Below are 18,204 nucleotides of genomic sequence, written 5' to 3'. Positions count from 1 at the left end.
AGTATACGCCATCTCCCAGGATGCACGTGGGCTAGAATAAGCAAAGGTGAAGCCATCTCTAGGTATGAATGTGGCCGATGTTGCTTCCTGAGAACCAAGCAAACTGCAGTAAGATGCTCTCGTAGGGGTTGTGAGTTTTTAGCGAATATGTGTGTGTGAGCATACATGTTTGTGTGTGTGGTTGTGCGTGTAAAGCTCTAACAGAATGTGCCAAGATAGAAGTACAGCATGATGATCAAGGAGAGGATAAGATCCTCATGCGCAAGATCAATCAGAAAAAGCCTTGTGTAATGTCGGGTTTTGGGGGGCGAGCGAGTAAGTTTAACGGGGGAAGGTGAGATAGCATCCAAAGTGCAAGGATGGCGAGTAAGAGGCAAACACAATGGTGCATTGATGCCAGCTGAGAGATAGGTAGAGGAGGCATACATGTGCGATAAGCCCAAAAGGTTGATTTTTTAACTAATGGTGTGAGGAGCTAGGCCAATGAAAAACAGAAGGTTAAGTGTGAGTAGGTAGGTGAGCAAGGAATTCGGTGCTTTATAAGAATTTGGAACATACTAGCAGATAACAACATTAGCATGTGCATTTTATGAGTGTTCACAATTATATTCATAAGCAAGAAATGGCTTTCGGCACGAAGAGGAGAAGATCCTCATGTCTAAGAGTAAACACATGAAACTATTGAGAATGTGTGGAATTTTAGAAGGCAAGCATGCATTCATGCAATGCCCTTCGGTTTGTAACTCAATGAGCCCAGCAACGTGTGTGTGTGTGTGTGTGTGTGTGTGTGTGTGTGTGTGTGTGTGTGTGTGTGTGTGTGTGTGTGTGTGTGACACCAACATCCAGGTTCAACTTGTGTATTGTAAGGATCTCTAAGTGTATGTTTATGTCATTGTGGGGTAGAGAGCAATAGCTAAACATGGTGTCCTGTCTAGATAAGTTTGTGTGTGTGTGTGTGTGTGTGTGTGAACATGGTGTCGTGTCTAGATAAGTGTGTGTGTGTGTGTGTGTGTGTGTGTGTGAGAGAGAGAGGGGGGGGGGGGGGGGGGGGGTGCGTGCTGCTATGTGATGCAGGCTATGGTGGCCTTAGACTTGGTTACACAACCTTACTCTATTGACAATCGCCCAAGAAACGGCCCTACTTGCGTTGGGATGATCTTGGACCTTCTTATTGCGAGACGAGGCCACCTAGTTCACCTCTCAGTTTCTCTTCTTGTTGACAAGGGGAGAAGATGTGCAAAAGGGAGTAGATAATCCTACTGCTAGAAAATATGCAGCTACTAGCTCCTAATAGGTCAAGCAAGTCAATTCTTTTTGACCGCCCTCAACTTCTTGGTATGCGGATGATGAAGATGGTCATTTTAACTACAGGGTGGGAGAGAACCCCTCGTTATAAAATATTGCGACAGATGGTCAAGGGACATTTGGTCTGGTCTTGGAATGTTGGGATAGGGATGGCCAAGAACTTGTTGCTTTCAAGGTTGTGCACAATGTTGAAAAGTACCGAGAGGCTGCAAACATTGAGATAGACATGCTTTGCACACTTTCTGAGAAAGATGTAGGAGTTTTGGTTGCGTGCAGGTCAAAAACTGGTTTGACTATTGAAATCACATTTGCATTGTTTGTGAGAAGCTTGGACCAAGTTTATTCGATTTTCTTCGGACAAACATGAATCCAAGAGTTTGGTTGACAGATTTTGGGCTATGTAGCATTTATGCACAGCCTGCGCATCATCCATATAGACTTGAAACCTGAAAATGTTCTTATTTGCCGCATCCATACATACTTGATACCTGAAAATATTCTTCTTACATCTTCGGACTACTCCAAAGTTGTAGATCACAAGAACAGCTCGAAGCATCCTTTTCAAATAAAACGGGTTCCTAAATAGGGTAGAATAAAGCTCAATGATTTTGGTAGTGCTACATATGACAGAGAGGATAGTGTTTCTCTTGTCTCTACAAAGCATTATCGAGCACCTGAGGTGATTTTAGGTCTTGGGTGGAGCTTTCCTTGTGATATCTTGAGCGTGGGTTGTATTTTGGTTGAACTCTACTCGAGTGAAGCTCCCATGAAAATATAGAGCACCTTTCGATGATGGAACGTGTCCTTGGGCCAATTCCCTCACATATCATCAAGAGGTCTATGCAAAGAGCAGATTAATATTTCAGGTATGGTTGAGAGCTCAATTGGCTTGATCATGATCTACGTCCAAAGATAGTATTTGGGATTTACTGAAGCTACCTCGATTGAGAAATCCTGTTATGTAACATGCCAAAGAGTTGTTGATTGACCTACTGGAGTGATTGTTGAAGTACAATCCCAAAGAGAGGCTAACAGCTAGGGAGGCTTTGAATCATCCTTTCGTCAAAGAAAGTTCTCGAAGATAACAATTGGTTAGTTGGGTTGTGTGTATTGTTAACGAAGCTGTGAGACGGTTGTGGGTTGGATGGTTACTTACTTTTAAAATAAAATCAATTGCTTATAGCCTTACATTTGGAGATATGTGAGCTTTATCATTGAAGCTGTGCTAAAGATTCAGTAGGAATAACAATGTACTTGTGGCTCACGTCGTCCATTTATTTCACACCACCTTCCTTGGTGAGGTCCCTGTAGGTACAAAATGTTTGTAAAAGAGGCTCTCTTGCCTATCATGCACCTACCTGCTTCTAAACTTCTGTGAAGGTTTGTGTTACAAAATAACTCTATAGATGTTTGTAGAGAGGATTGTTTGGATGGCCAAATCATACACACTTGCATTTGACCGTCTGAAGATTGTGTAATTGGTCAAAGAAACTTGTACAATCAATTGTTCCAAGAAATGAGAATGGTCTCCCGAGAGAGAGAGAGAGAGAGAGAGAGAGAGAGAGAGAGAGAGAGAGAGAGAGAGAGAGAGAGAGAGAGAGAGAGAGAGAGAGAGAGAGAGAGAGAGAGAGAGAGAGAGAGAGAGAGAATCAAAGAGAGAGAGAGGGAGAATTAAAAAAGGGTAGAGAGAGAGAGAGAGATAGAGAGAAAGAGAGGCATAAAGGGAGTGCTATAAAAGAGAGGTAAGTGGAAAGTTGGAGAGATAGGGGGAGAGGGAGATATATTGGAATTAAAATAAAAAATAGTGATTGTATATATGGAGATAAGGATAGATAAGGGAGGGATTGAGAGAGGAAAAAATTTAGAGAGAGGGAGAGAAAAATAGTATGATGGTTAAGAGAAAGAGAGGGGGAGATAGATATAGGTAGTGGGTATGGGTGAATGAGTTTGAGGTGGAACAACTGAGAGAGAGGGTGGAGTGAGAAGGTTGGAAGCAAAACAAGGGAGAGAGATAGAGAGTGGGAGTGGGAGCTAGAAAGTGAGAGTGTGTTAGAGAAACGATGAGAGAGAGAGAGAGAACTAGAATGAGGTTGGAAGACAAAGAGGGACTTAGAGAGACTAGGGGACAGATTTAGAGAGAGATAGAGGGGAAGAGACCAGAGGGGGGGGGGGGGGGGGCGAGAGGAATATTGAGGGAGAGAAAGAACTAGATGGGCGGGTGTAGACAACTCAAGGATAGAAAGAGAGGCAGCGATAGACAATTAGAGCGAGAGAGTGAAAGATAAAAGGAAGGAGAGACAACTAGAGATAGTGAGCTCGCTAAATGGATACTTGCATGTAGGAGAACAATCAAAGGAAGTTTGAGAGAGATAAAAAGGCAGAGACAATTAAAGAGTGAAAAAGATAGACTTGGAGAGAGGAAGGAGCAAGGAGAAGGACTGGAAATGAGAAATATAAGGAGAGATGGATGTTCAACAGAAAGGTTCAGATTAAGAATACATCATTGATTGGATTGTGGTGTGTGGTTGTCTATAAATATAGGAGCGGGTGTCTACATGGCAGTCAAGTTACATCTTGGCCATACTCTTGAGAATTTCTTCTGGAAATAGCTTCCTCTTCATCGTGGAATGTGAGTTTGTTCTTGAACACTATTTGTCTTGAACACGTGCTACTTGAATGCCCTGCAAGATTTGTCATGGTCAACCCCAAAGATTATGTTTGGGGGGGGGTAGCAACAACAAGATTTTTGCCATCATTTCCACCTCCGATGGCCACATTCAGACTCAGGTGAAAGATGGTGTGACATGAGGGGATCAATTTCAATTTATATTGGAATCATCCTTGTTTACAAGATTTCTTTTGGTCACAAATATGTCGACAAAAAAATATATGGATGTGAATATGTCCTCAAGGTCAAATGTGGCTATGTTGGAGTCATCTAACAGCTCCTCTAATGAAAAAGAATGTTTGTTCTCAAACCTCAAACAAAAACCTTCAAGATCCAATTTTTGTGTGCCATAAATCAGTACAAGATGTTTGGATAGAAGATGAGAAGAAACACAAAAACATATCTTCGAGTTCAGGCCGGGAACACAGAGTACATTGGAGTGGATTGTGCTAAATAGCCACAAGAATTGTCATAACATCTAATATTTAACCAACCCAAGTGATTTTCTCATATTAAACTGATCATTTAATGTGGGAGATAAACAGGAACAAGGATTAGAATATAGACATGTGCTTATGGATCTATCTCAATACTAGGCCAAGGTTAAAGGGTCCAAATGAGAGCAAGGCTAGCTAATGGAGCTTAAAATACCTTAGGGTTAGCTTCATTAAAGACCTCCAATAGATAGCCTTAAAAGTCCTTTGACCTTAGGTAGGCTAGGGCTGTGATTGAGGTGGGAACTCAGCCAAAGCTTGAGGTGCTTGTCGTGCTTGTTGACTAAGGTGCTTGAGGTGCTTAATGACTAATGTGCTAAGGTGCTCCATGACTAAGGTGATTCACGGGCTCGAGGTGTCCCACAAATTCAACATGATCCCTAATCAAGGGGGACGAGCCCTTATTGTAGGAGCAAGAGAGAGAGAGAGAGAGAGAGAGAGAGAGAGAGAGAGAGAGAGAGAGAGAGAGAGAGAGAGCACACCTTCACACAAGGCAAGCTTGGTCTAAAGAGGCATCCAGGAGACTTGTCAAGTTCCTCTTCATGTTACCCTCATGGTGTGCCTAAAGGCTATTGGTTGGCCTCTCAAGGGGTCCAATGATAAATAAGTTAATTAGATTAATTGTTTATGCATTTATCAAGTCCTCTCTCTCAAAGGGGAAAGGGGGACACTTGTCCCAAAGCTTGTTAGGAAATAAGACGTAGCTAAATAGATAATTGAGTAGATTACTTAATGGAGAGAGACAGATTTATATACACGAGATTATAGATTAGAGAGAGAGAGAGTACACACGATATACATGGTTCACCCAATGTGGGCTACGTCCACGGGAAAGCAGCCACTCAATGGCTTTAGTACTTCAAAACAAGAAGTAGTTTACAAAGGGATTATACCCTTAATGGAGCTCCCGCCTTGCTTCACTCTCACCACCTCACACTCACCTTGTTGCATCAACTTCACACTATGAAATGTGTGTAGAAATGGCCTCCTTTTATAGGCCAAAAGGGCTGCCCTCTCTTATGAGAGACAGCCATGTGTAGCCGCCCTTGAGAAGACAAGTCCACTTTTGAATTCGGCCACCGGCCATTGACTTCCGACCACCGGCCACCGGCCATTGACTTCCGACCACCGGCCATCGGCCATTGACTACCGGCCACCGGCCAACCGACCGGTTGTTTTCCGACCACTTTTCGGTCGTCGTCCGGCCATAATATTCCGGCGAAAGTTGCCCCTGATTCTTGTCCGTGAAAATTTTGGTTTCCGGTGAGTGATTTTCCTTCACGCACGATGGCTTCTCCTCATAATGGGGGCCTTACAAATGTGCGCTTTTACCACAGAAAATTACAAGGGTAAATCAGGCTCCATACTTAACAAAGCTAGCATGCTTGCTTGATATGCACTAAGCATGTGATTGGCCATGCTTGAGGAGGTCCAATCAAGTGCAAGCTAGTGCTAGAAGAGGGGGTTGACCAAAGCAAGAAGGGGACTAGCTTGGGGGTATACTCTCCCACACACACACTCATTCTGTGAGGTGCAAAGTGCAAGAGCTCCATCTCCTTCTCCAAGATTGTAGAGAAGTTGAGATCCTACACCAACGCTCTTGGCTATGGAATGAAGGTCCAACCAAGATCCATGCTCCAATGCTTAAGCTTGTCATCTTCTCCATCTTCATTACTATGCTATTATGTATCCTAAGCAAGAAGAGTGATGATAAGTGAGGAGCTATTTCTTTCTCCTATGAATGTTTCTTCTTCCTCTTCCCTATCCTCATTCCCCGCTAGCTCTCTCCACCTTTGAAGGTGTTTTGAGGCCTTGGGACTGAGGCCAAGGATAGGTAATGCTTTTTACAAAGTCTATGTTATGCGCGTGATGAATGAAGCTTTCCATCTTCATTGCATCACCTAGGTCACAAGGAACACAAAGATTGTATTGTACCAAGTCTCTCTTGATGGGAGAATCTATAATACAAAAGCCTATTGGAGGGCGGACCAGCTCCACATAAATCTGGTCCTCAACTATTGTGGGGGCCCAACTATTGTCAAGTTCTCTAAACTCTCTCTCTTGCAAAAGTATTGTTCATGCCAAGTTAATTAAGTATTATGGTTATGTTGCTACCGCCAATTAAGTTCACCCTCTATGTTCTCAAAGTAGTCTTAAAAAAATGCTCGCTTTAATTCTCCTAATTCCGCTATTCTCAAAGTTCATAGGCCAATTCCATTACAAGTACCCCAAGTTGAGCCAAATGATTTCTAGGAGTTTGGTTAAGAAAAAGGTTGTTCAGGTTCCCCAGGTATACGATGGAGATTGTGTTTTTGAGATGGACCCTGTGTCAGACGGTGTTCCCAAAATGTTGGGGATGGATCAAAAGATGACAGCCATTGTTGGATTAAACCTATTCATTCTAGAATGAAATATCTGGCAGTAGTCAGTAGAAACAAATGTGGTGGACATCTTATCTGCAAAAATGATTTTTCCTCAATCAGAGCCATAAACGGACGGCCAAACATTGTTTATTACTTACTCACTGAGGACAAATGGACCTGGCTATTCATCCACATCGGAACCCACAACGAGCCTATCACAAAGAGAGTTTTGCAATAAAAAATACAACGAACAAGAGAGCTTGTGTCTTGAGTGGTTTTCAAATCTCCCACAACCGGGCCCTGTTGCTATTGCAACAAAAATTGAGGATAATCTTAGAGGTACACCACTCTATCAACAACCAAGAATGGAGGGGGATAATATTACAATCGCCAAAAAGCAAAAATAGGTTGGGAAAGTAAGTTGTGAGGAGGAGAATGCCTCGCACCAACCTGAGTATCTCACACAAAACATCCCGCGAAATCGTAGAGGTCTCCAAGAAACCACCAGAGAGGGCGATCAGGTAGGAAAGGATCACGTGGGTGGAGTGGTGGTTGAAAAGACACACACTCATAAGACAATGTGGGCAATGCAGTGTCGTATACCAAGGGGAAGTAGGGTTCAATGTCAAGGTGGTTAGGATCTAGATTCGGTAAATGCACCATCCTTTTGGGGTATTCGGACTTGGGAAGGAAGGGCTGATAGTGCTCATGGTAGCGGATCAAAGGAACAATTCACATGGTTCTGCAATGATAGTGTGGATCACCCATGGCAGATCTATAACACAATCAATCAATCCTGTGCTAGAGTCCCTAGTATATGGCCATGGAAAAGGGAACATACATGACTTCTTCAGAGTTGAAGGAATTGGAAACAGGAGGCTACATGGTAAAGAAGACTACAATTAAGGAAACCAACAATGTGTGTTATTGGCCAAGAGTGGCAATTGAGGCCTCCAAGAGAATTGAATCCACAGTTACCATGGAATCCCCAATTGTGCAGCACACTATCATGAAGACAAGCATGCATGAGAAATTCATGGTGAAAACGTCTGCTTCGAAATTCGGGGCGAGAGGTATGAAATTTATATTGCACGTAGCCTAATGTGTACATGTGGAGACTTCACCGAACGATTGGCACAAAGCAAACCATACATGGCCTGCAAGCATATTTACTTCATCTTCCTTCGCTACTTTGGCTTGGATTTAAACTACAATATGTTTATTCATCAGAGCAAGCTAACAAATGAGGATCTGCTACATGTAAAAGTATTGTTCATGCCAAGTTAATTAAGTATTATGGTTATGTTGCTACTGCTAATTAAGTTCACCCTCTATGTTCTCAAAGTAGCCTCACAAAATTACTCACTCTAATTCTCCTAATTTTGCTATCCTCAAAGTTCATAGGCCATTTCCATTACATTGGAATCAGAGCTATTAATTTCTCTTTTCTTGCTTAAGAAGAGAGGTCCTTAAGTTCATGAAAGGTTGGGCATGTTCATTGCAATAGGGTAAGCGGGACATGGATCTATTATCTTGGTTGAGAAGGACTTAGTTTGAGGTACACCATTGGGAACTATAGTCTTAATGATGGAGCCTCTCTGGACTTGCCTTTGGCTTTAACCATTATTGAGCTACTAGCAAGCTCAATAGGAACCATAATCAACCGAGCAATGTTAGGCCCTTTCCGCTAATCTTTGCAATCAACAATGTCTAAACCATGGGTGTGGCTACTTCAGAACTGATTTTCGAAGGTAAAGAAGGGTAGCGAAAAAGGTTTTTGAGGGTACAAAAGCACAAAGTAATCTATACATAAAATTCATTAGCATGGCTGACAATAACCAAGAGAGTAGAATGAACATTGATAACTTCTATTTTGCACAGGAAGGTGCTAATGATGATGCCCCCATGTTTGTCAATTATTTTGTTACTAGGTTGCAGCAGCGTATGGGCAACCCTGCTTTGCAAGCCAAAGTTACTCAACAACTTCGTGCTTAGGGTATTTCCCTCCCTCTCCAAGAGCAGAGAGAGCTTAGGAGGCCTCTTGATGACCCCCAAAATAAGACTCTCTCCCATAACAGAAGAGGAATCCAAAGAACGCGAAAGAAACGAATCCCTAAGTTCCTTTGAAAATGTGGCTCCACGAAGACGGCGGTCTAGACGATCGCCAACTCCTCCAAGAGGAAACGGTCAACCCACAGTCCTTCTCCGTGTCACTCCAAAAAGGAAGAGAGGAAACAAAGGAAGAAAACGGTAAGTAAGAGGTCACCCTCTTCTCCTTCTTCTTCACCTTCCTCCTCTTCCGATGAAAGCAATAGCTATTCTCCTAGAGAATACAAGAGGGGAGGACATCGCAAATCTTACCCTGCATGGCAAAGGTCCAAAAATTTCAAGATGTTTAAAGAGGGAGGAAAAAGTATCTCTTTTCTCACCTATGATGGCACCTTTGGCTCTACCAACAAAGTATTGGCCTTCATCCAACAATTTGATGCGGCCTTTGGAGACGAGTGCTTCACGGAGTCCTCTAAGCTACACCATGTAGCTATGCACTTCTAGAAATCTGCTCGTCAATGGTGGACTAGCCTTTGTGGCAATGGTGAAGCCCCAAAGACATGGAAAACTCTACGAGTTTCCATCATAAAGCAATTCCTTGCAAGCGATGCAAAGGATAAAGTGATTACCAAATGGCGGATTTTCAAGCTTCTCTCCCATGAGTCTATCCACAAATATGTGAACAAGTTTTGGGATTTACATCTCAAGGCTACTGTCTTTCAAAAGATAGACTTTGCCGAGCAAAAGCAACAATTCTTTACGGGATTACCTGAAGAGATGGCCGAGTACGTCAACTCCCAATGGCCTGGATCTATCACCGAAGTAATCCACCACACTATGGTTGCTTCGCACATCAATTTCCAAGAAGGGGCTAGAAGGAATGCCAAGCCCATGGAAAGTAAAGACAAAAGTGATGAAAAGGGGAAAACCAATGCCCAAAATTCTTCCCAACGCAATTCCAACAACAGCAGCAACAACAATTGGTCCAAGGAGAAGGGAGTTTACAAAGGTAAAAGTAAACTCACTCCTGAAGAGCATGAAGCTTTTTGCAAGGACCACAAATGTTTTAAAGGAGGGGAGCAAGGACATGGCTATCGTTCTTGGCCAAAGAGAAATGCCTGCAATGAGACTCGTAGAGCTTCCACGATTGAAGCTCCAAAAGAGGATGCTCATTGCAAAGGATCACCTCGCTCCTATGCTTGGGGAAAGGTAAGGGAGAATGATGCTTTCATCTTGTTTGACCCTAGCTCTACTCACAACTTCATATCAATGGAGTTGTCCACTAAGTTGGGCATTCAAGCTTTTGAGATGGGAGATATTGTAACTGCCGATGGATCTTTCAAAGGACGGCAATCCTCCGTTACTCCCTTGATTGGGAAGTTGACAAAGAAGACTTTTTCATCTCTCCTCTCCAACATGAGAATGTTGTCCTAGGGGCACCATGGTTCAATCGCATGGCTGCCAACATGAAGTTCTTTGAAAGGAGAATCTACTTCACCTACAGGGAAAAGAGCATGTATATAGATGCTAGTGAGTCTGGTCGTACTATACCACTTGTAAATCCTCCTGCTTTTGATAAATCAATAAAAAGCTCAGTTTTTGCATACATGATTTTTGTCAAAGAGTCCCTAAAAGGTCCTAATGTTTCATCAAATGTAAATGGTGGGAATCAAGAAGAGTTAGACTTGTCTAATTTTCTAAATGGATTCCAAGATGTGTTCATCGATGATACCCCTATGGACTTATCTCCAAAACGAGGGGATGATGACCGTTAAATTGAGCTCCTACCAGGAAGCTCACCGCCTAACAAGCCTCCTTATCGAGTTTTCCAATCTCAATAAGAGGAGATCATGAGGCAAGTACAAGAATTGGTTGACAAAGGGATGGTGAGGCCTAGCTCCTCTCTCTTTTGTTCTCCAGTCCTTTTAGTGCAAAAGAAAGATGGTACATATCGTATGTGTGTGGACTATCGAGCACTAAACCATATCACTATCAAAAAAATATTCCACGTACCTTAGTCATAAGATCTATTTGATAAGTTACAAGGCTCTACCTACTTCAGTAAGATTGACCTTAAAAGTGGCTATCATCAAATAAGGATAGTGAATGAAGATATTCTAAAGATCGCATTTTGTACAACGTTTGGTCTTTATGGATATCTAGTCATGCCTTCTAGCTTGACTAATGCACTATCCATGTTTTAATGGAGAAAATATTTAAACCCTACCACAAATACATTGGAGTGTTCTTTGATGATATCATCATCTACTCCAAGTCCTTGGAGAAACACAAGCAACATCTCCATGTGATTTTTCAAGTATTGAGGGAGAACAAGATTTTTATCAATCAAAAGAAAGTGGATTTTTCCTTCAAGAGATTCAATACTTAGGTCATATTATCTCTCAAGATGGTATCTGTATGGATCCATTGAAATTGGAGGTAATAAAAGCATGGCCTAATCCAAGGAATCTACATGAGCTAAGAAGCTTTATTGGTATGTGTGCATACTATAGACGCTTCATATCAAAATTCTCTCAAATAGAAAGACCACTACATGCCTTAACAAAGAAGAACGTTAAGTACTCATGGACTGCTAAGGAGAGAAATGCTTTTGACAAGCTCAAAGAGAAGCTTACCTCCCAACCAATCCTTATGCTTTCGGATCTCTCAAAGCCGTTTGAGGTCCAATGTGATGCTTGTGGTGATTGCCTTGGATCAGTCTTGTTTCAAGAAGAGCATGCCATAGCATATGAGAGTCGAAGGCTCAATGCTGATGAACGAGTCTTGGGCATATAGGAAAAAGAGCTTTTAGTTGTTCTACATGCCTTAGACACATGAAAGCACTATCTATTGGGGACTGCATTTATTTTACGAACAGACCACCAAAGTCTCAAGTACTTCATGACACAAACAAAGCTTTTCGACAAACAAATGAGGTGGGAAGATTTTCTTTCGCAATTTTATTTTCATATTGCTCACGTTGCTGATAAGCACAATCAAGTGGCCAATGCACTTTCACGACGACCAAGAGTTAATGTGGTGTCTATAGCAGCTTACAATGGTCTATTTTCTATAATAGATGAGTATGCTATTGACCCTGACTTTAAAGACATAATTTCAGCCCTTGTGTTGGGGTATAAAGCCCAATGTGGTCGCCCAGGTAAGTGGGCGGGCCGCCAGGTATGTACACATATTCTTTTGTAAAAACCTAATAAGAACTCACTATGCTCTACACATTACAGTAGAGCGAGTTCACCATATCGTCGTGATCTTTTGCTCGCACTCCCTCTCGCGTCACACTTCCGCTGGTACTCCTTCAACTGGTATCAGAGCTCAGATCGAGGCTCGGAGCAGCACTGCAGGAGACTAGAGTCACCAACTCAGATTGGAGTGAAATTCGACATGCGAAGACACGGCCCCAAATCTCGTGGGCGAACCCAAAGGGCTCGGTGTTGTCAGAATTTCATTCTGAGGTCATCTCGGCCACCGTTCGGCTTCGACAAAGGTCTGCGCAGGCCATTTTCGACTACGTGGTCTCGACGGGTGCAGATCCGACTCTGCAAATTTGGGGTTTTCGGCCTACGACTACAGGTGTTGAGGATATCGACACTCCCAGAGTGTTGATTTGTGGCTGTCTACACATCGAAGGACGGTTCACAGTTCTTGGAGGCGTGTCACATATGACACGGGCACATCTACACACAGACTGTAGGCGACATCCACTAGTTCATCAGGTTGATATTGGTTCAGAGGTCAGTTTACAGGGGAAACTCTACCGAATTTTTCCCAGGAAAGTAAACTATTGTGAAGCGTAGCTATGGCTGGATCACAGGACACTGCTCTTTACAATATCAAGAAGCTGGATGGAACCAATTTCCCATTGTGGAAGAAGCAGATTTGGCACGTGTTGGTACAAAAGAAGCAGATAAAACCTATAAATCTCAAGGGGATAAAACCAGAAGATATGGACGAAGATGAATGGAGCGAAATGGATGAATTGGCACTTTCTACCATTATGCTGACTTTGGCAGAAAGCGTTTACTTCAATGTAGCAGACGAGATTTCGGCTTATCAAGCATGGTTAAAGCTGAGTGATCTTTATGAGAAGCAGAGTGCAGCTTCACAGGTATACTGGCTTAAGAAGCTTGTTGACTTGAAGATGAAAGAAGGGAGACCTATGTCCAATCATCTGAATGAATTCAACACAATCTATAGTCAGTTGTCAGCTCAAGGTGTCAAGTTTGATGAACCTCTTAGAGCCATGTTCCTGTTGATCACATTGCCGGAAAGTTGGGACACTTTTCGCACAGCTTTGAGTAATTTTGCACCTCCAGATGGTTTGAACATAACAGGTGTAGAAGGAAGTCTGCTTACTGAAGAAACCAATAGAAAGACAATGGACAAAGGCAAAGGAACAGCCTTAGTTGTCAGGGGAAGGACCAAAGAAAAGTACAAAGGTGGAAAGAGGAATCAATCTCGTAGTAAGTCACGCAGTGCTAAAGGCAAGAGTGACATAGAATGCTACCATTGTGGCAAGAAGGGTCACATGAAAAGAGACTGCAGAGAATGGAAAGCAGAAAAAGGCAAAGAGAAAGCTGAAGACCATGGTGAGAAGAACAAGTCCTCAGTGAAGATTCAAGAAATAAATGTGACAAACACTGTTGCAGAGGATGACAGTCTAGTGTCAGGAGACATCTACTTCTTGAAGAATACAATGGACTCAGCTCTTCTTACATCATCTGATGGAAATGCACTGAGTGACTGGATTATAGACTCAGGGGCATCACTTCATGTGTCTCCAAACAAGGAGTGGTTTACTTCTTATGTGACCACTAAAGATCATGTTCGGCTAGGCAATGGGCAGACATGTGAGATCTTAGGTGTTGGAGATGTTCAATTGAAGTTTCAGAATGGCTCTTCTTTCACGCTGAAGAATGTGAGACATGTTCCCGCAATTACAAAGAGCTTGATCAGCACAAGTTTACTTGATGATGCTGGCTACGTCACCATTTTTGGACAGAACATGTGGAAGATATCCAAGGGTTCTATGACAGTAGCACATGGAGTAAAGTCTGGAGGACTTTACATGATTTATGTATCAAATGTCTCTAAAAATGTAATCAATGTAACCGAGCAGCCGAACGTTTCTTTGTGGCATAGCCGGTTAGGACATATGTCCAAGAAGGGAATGGAAATCTTGTCTCGTTCTGGTTATTTGCCTGGCTTTTCATTTAATGATTTTGAATTCTGTGAACATTGTCTGTATGGTAAGCAAACACAGCAGCCACATAAGCATAGAAGCAGTAGAAGAGATACACAGTTGGCACTTGTTCATAGTGATTTGTGTGGACCTATGCCTAACCTATCTCTAGGGGGAGCTTCTTACTTTATGACATTATAGATGATTACTCGAGAAAAGTATGGGTTTACTTTCTCAAGCACAAGGATGAAGCGTTTAGTGTTTTCAAAACGTTTGTGACACTTGTGGAGAATCAGAGTGGCAAGAAGCTTAAATGCTTACGCACTGACAATGGTGGAGAGTATGTTTCAAAGGCCTTTCACGACTTTTGTGAGTCAAAAGGTATAAAACGTGAACTTACTGCTCCTTACAATCCTCCTCAAAATGGTGTTGCTGAGAGGATGAATAGGACCATACAAGAGAAGGTCAGAAGTATGTTGTCTAATGCACAACTGCCAAATGGGTTTTGGGCTGAAGCTGTATCAACAGCTGTTCATCTTGTAAATAGATCTCCTAGCAAGGTTTTGCAGAAGGATTCAGTGCCAGAGATGGTATGGTCAGGCAAAATGCCCTCATACAAGCATCTCAGAGTCTTTGGCTGTGAGGCATATACTCACGTTCCAAAGGAATTTAGGAACAAACTTGAGCCAAAGAGTAGAAAGTGCATCTTTCTAGGCTATGGTAATTCTGGTGAGATGGGGTACAGACTTTGGAATCCCGAATCCAGAAAGGTTGTCCGCAGCAATGATGTTCACTTTAATGAATCCAAATATCATTCTAAATCAGAGAGGGTTGGGGAGATTAGAAGAGTTGTCTTCCAAGAAGATGGACCTGCACGTGCAAGACAAAATGTTAGGGCTCAAGAGGAGCAAGGACAGGATAGAGTGGAACCACAGGTTGTGGCTGAGCCTGAGCCACCTATTGTGCGTAGATCTGGACGTGTCACGCGACCTCCTGATAGGTTTGTTCCATCTATGAACTATGTTATGTTGACTGAGTGCAATGAGCCTTCATGTTACAAGGAAGCAGTGCAAATGAAGGACTCCGGGAATTAGCAATTGGCCATGCACTCAGAGATGACAGCTCTGCATAAAAACAAGACATGGAAGCTAGTTAAATTACCACAGGGCAAAAAGGCTCTACCTTGTAAATGGGTTTACAGGTATAAGATCACCGCTCATGATAGTCAGCCAAAGTACAAAGCAAGGCTTGTTGCCAAGGGCTTTAAGCAAGAACAAGGCATTGACTTTGATGAAGTCTTCTCTCCGGTGGTCAAGATGACTACATTGAGATGCTTTCTTGCATTGGTTGCCATATTAGATTTGGTGTTGCACCAAATGGATGTCAAGACAGCGTTCTTGCATGGTGATTTAGATGTGGAAATTTACATGCAGCAGCCAGAAGGGTTTGTTGAGAAAGGCAAGGAAGATTGGGTATGCCAGTTGTTAAAGAGTCTTTATGGCTTAAAACAATCACCGAGGGCATGGTACCATAAATTCCACAAATTTATGCTTTCTCAAGGCTACAATCGTAGTGAGTTCGATCACTGTCTATATACAAAGAAGGCTAAGGATGGTAGTTGTCTGATCCTTATTTTGTATGTGGATGACATGTTGATTGCTGGCAAGCACTTGGAAGAAATTTCAGCTTTGAAGTCAAAGATGGCAAAATCGTTTGACATGAAAGACATGGGTGAGGCAAGTCATATACTTGGTATGCGCATTGAGAGAGATAGATCAAAGAAGTTGATTTGGTTATCTCAAACAGAGTATATTGACAAGGTTTTGCAATGTTTCAATATGGAGAAGGGAAAGGCACTGAGTGTTCCATTGCCACCATATGTGAAACTTAGCAAACAAGATTGTCCTATGTCTGAGGAAGAACAAGCTGAAATGGATAAGATTCCATATGCGTCTGCAGTGGGTAGTTTGATGTATGCAATGATTGCTACTCGCCCAGACATTGCATTTGCAGTGGGAGTAGTAAGTCGATACATGTCAAACCCAGGCAAGAAACATTGGGAGGCAGTGAAAGGAATATTGAGATACCTGAAAGCTACAAAGAGTATGAGTATATGCTATGGGAGTCAGGAGCTAAGTGTAAAGGGTTTTACAGACTCAGATTATGCAGGTGACTTAGACAACCGAAGGTCTACGTCAGGGTATGTCTTTACATTGGCTGGTGGAGCAATATCATGGCGTTCTAGATTACAAGATTGTGTTACTCAGTCTACTACAGAGGCTGAATATGTTGCAGCATCAGAGGCATGCAAAGAATCAATTTGGCTAAATCGACTAGTAACAGATTTGGGAATCAAAGAAGAGATGCCTGTGTTATATTGTGATAGTCAAAGTGCTATACAATTGGCTCACAATCCAGTTTATCACTCAAAGACAAAGCATGTGGATGTGAAGTATCATTTCATCAGGGAAATGCTCGAGGATAAGCAACTTCAGCTTGTCAAAGTTCACACCACAGAAAATCCTGTTGATCTACTTACAAAAGGACTTCCCTCAGAGAGCTTTGCGCATTTTCGCAAGCAGTTAGGTGTAGGGTAGTACATCACTTCTCTACATCTCTTGTATATTAGCTTGTATAGTAGCTTCTCTCACACTTAAAGTCCACATTGGACTTTAAGTGGGAGGTTGTTGGGGTATAAAGCCCAATGTGGTCGCCCAGGTAAGTGGGCGGGCCGCCAAGTATGTACACATATTCTTTTGTAAAAACCTAATAAGAACTCACTATGCTCTACACATTACAGTAGAGCGAGTTCACCATATCGTTGTGATCTTCTTCTCGCACTCTCTCTTGCGTCGCACTTCCGCTCGTACTCCTTCACCTTGCTTTGAGGAAGAAAGAGGAACCATTCACCTTGCAGGATGGTTATCTTCTCCATGGCAATAGGCTATGTGTTACCCACTCCCTTTGTGAGAAAGTCATGTATGAATCCCATGCTCCTCCCTATGCAGGGCATAGAAGAATTCAACCTACTCTTCGAGGAGTAGAGACGTACTTCTGTTGGCCTACCATGAAAGTGGACATACAAGAGTATGTTTCAAAATGTGTGGTATGCCAAAAGACTAAGTATGATAGAGGGAAGCAACCTGGATTACTCCAGCCATTGCCAATCCCTAATTCACGATAGGAGAGTATATCCATGGATTTTATCTTTGGATTACCCAAGTCTATCCATGGGAATACAGGAATATGGACAATAGTCGACAGGTTTAGCAAGCAAGCACACTTTGTTCCTGTCAAAAACATTATTAAGGCACACCAAATGGAAACTCTCTTCACATCTCACATTTTCAAACACCATGGATTGCCAACATCCATCGTGTCAGATAGAGATCCTAGAATGACCAGTAATTTTTGGAAAGGTCTCTTTGAAAACATCACCTAGGTCACAAGGAACACAAAGATTGTGTTGTACCAAGTCTCTCTTGATGGGAGAATCTATAATACAAAAGCCTATTGCAGGGGGGACCCTCTCCACATAAATCGGGTCCTCAACTGTTTTCAAGTTCTCTAAGCTCTCTCTCTTGCAAAAGTATTGTTCATGCCAAGTTTATTAAATATTATGGTTATGTTGCTACCGCTAATTAAGTTCACCCTCTATGTTCTCAAAGTAGTCTCACAAAAATGCTCACTCTAATTCTCCTAATTCCGCTATTCTAAAAGTTCATAGGCCATTTCCATTACAAGTACCCCAAGTTGAGCCGAATGATTTCTAGGTTTTTGGTTAAGAAAAAGGTTGTTCAGGTTCCCCAGGTGTACAATGGAGATTGTGTTTTTGAGTTGCACCCAGTGCCGGATGGTGTTCCCAAAATGTTGGGGATGGTTCAAAAGATAATGGCCATTGTTGGATTAAACCTGTTCATTCTTTATCTGCAAAAATGATTTGTGCTCAATCAGACCGATAAACGGACGGCCAAATGAGACTTCTTGGACTGGAAAGTATGTATGTTCGTATGTTGAATTTTGAAAACGGAACTCTAAGGTGTTTTCACTGTGATCAAAGTTTAGTTCTGGTTCAAGAGTGTTCTTTCATTGTATATTACTTGCTCGTTGAGGACAAATGGACCC

The 18,204-nt window shown here is 42.3% G+C and overlaps 1 pseudogene; it reads left to right on the top strand.

The window, feature by feature from the left end:
* The first annotated feature begins 1,077 nt into the window (after nucleotides 1–1,077).
* On the top strand, nucleotides 1,078–2,390 carry LOC147424611 (serine/threonine-protein kinase AFC2 pseudogene; annotated as a pseudogene).
* The last annotated feature ends 15,814 nt before the right edge of the window (nucleotides 2,391–18,204 follow it).

The sequence above is a fragment of the Adiantum capillus-veneris genome, chromosome 25 (genome assembly GCF_014529385.1).
Source record: "Adiantum capillus-veneris isolate H3 chromosome 25, ASM1452938v2, whole genome shotgun sequence".
Lineage (NCBI taxonomy): Eukaryota > Viridiplantae > Streptophyta > Polypodiopsida > Polypodiales > Pteridaceae > Adiantum > Adiantum capillus-veneris.
Note: the sequence above shows the minus strand (reverse complement) of the source record. Positions and strands in the feature narration are given on the sequence as shown.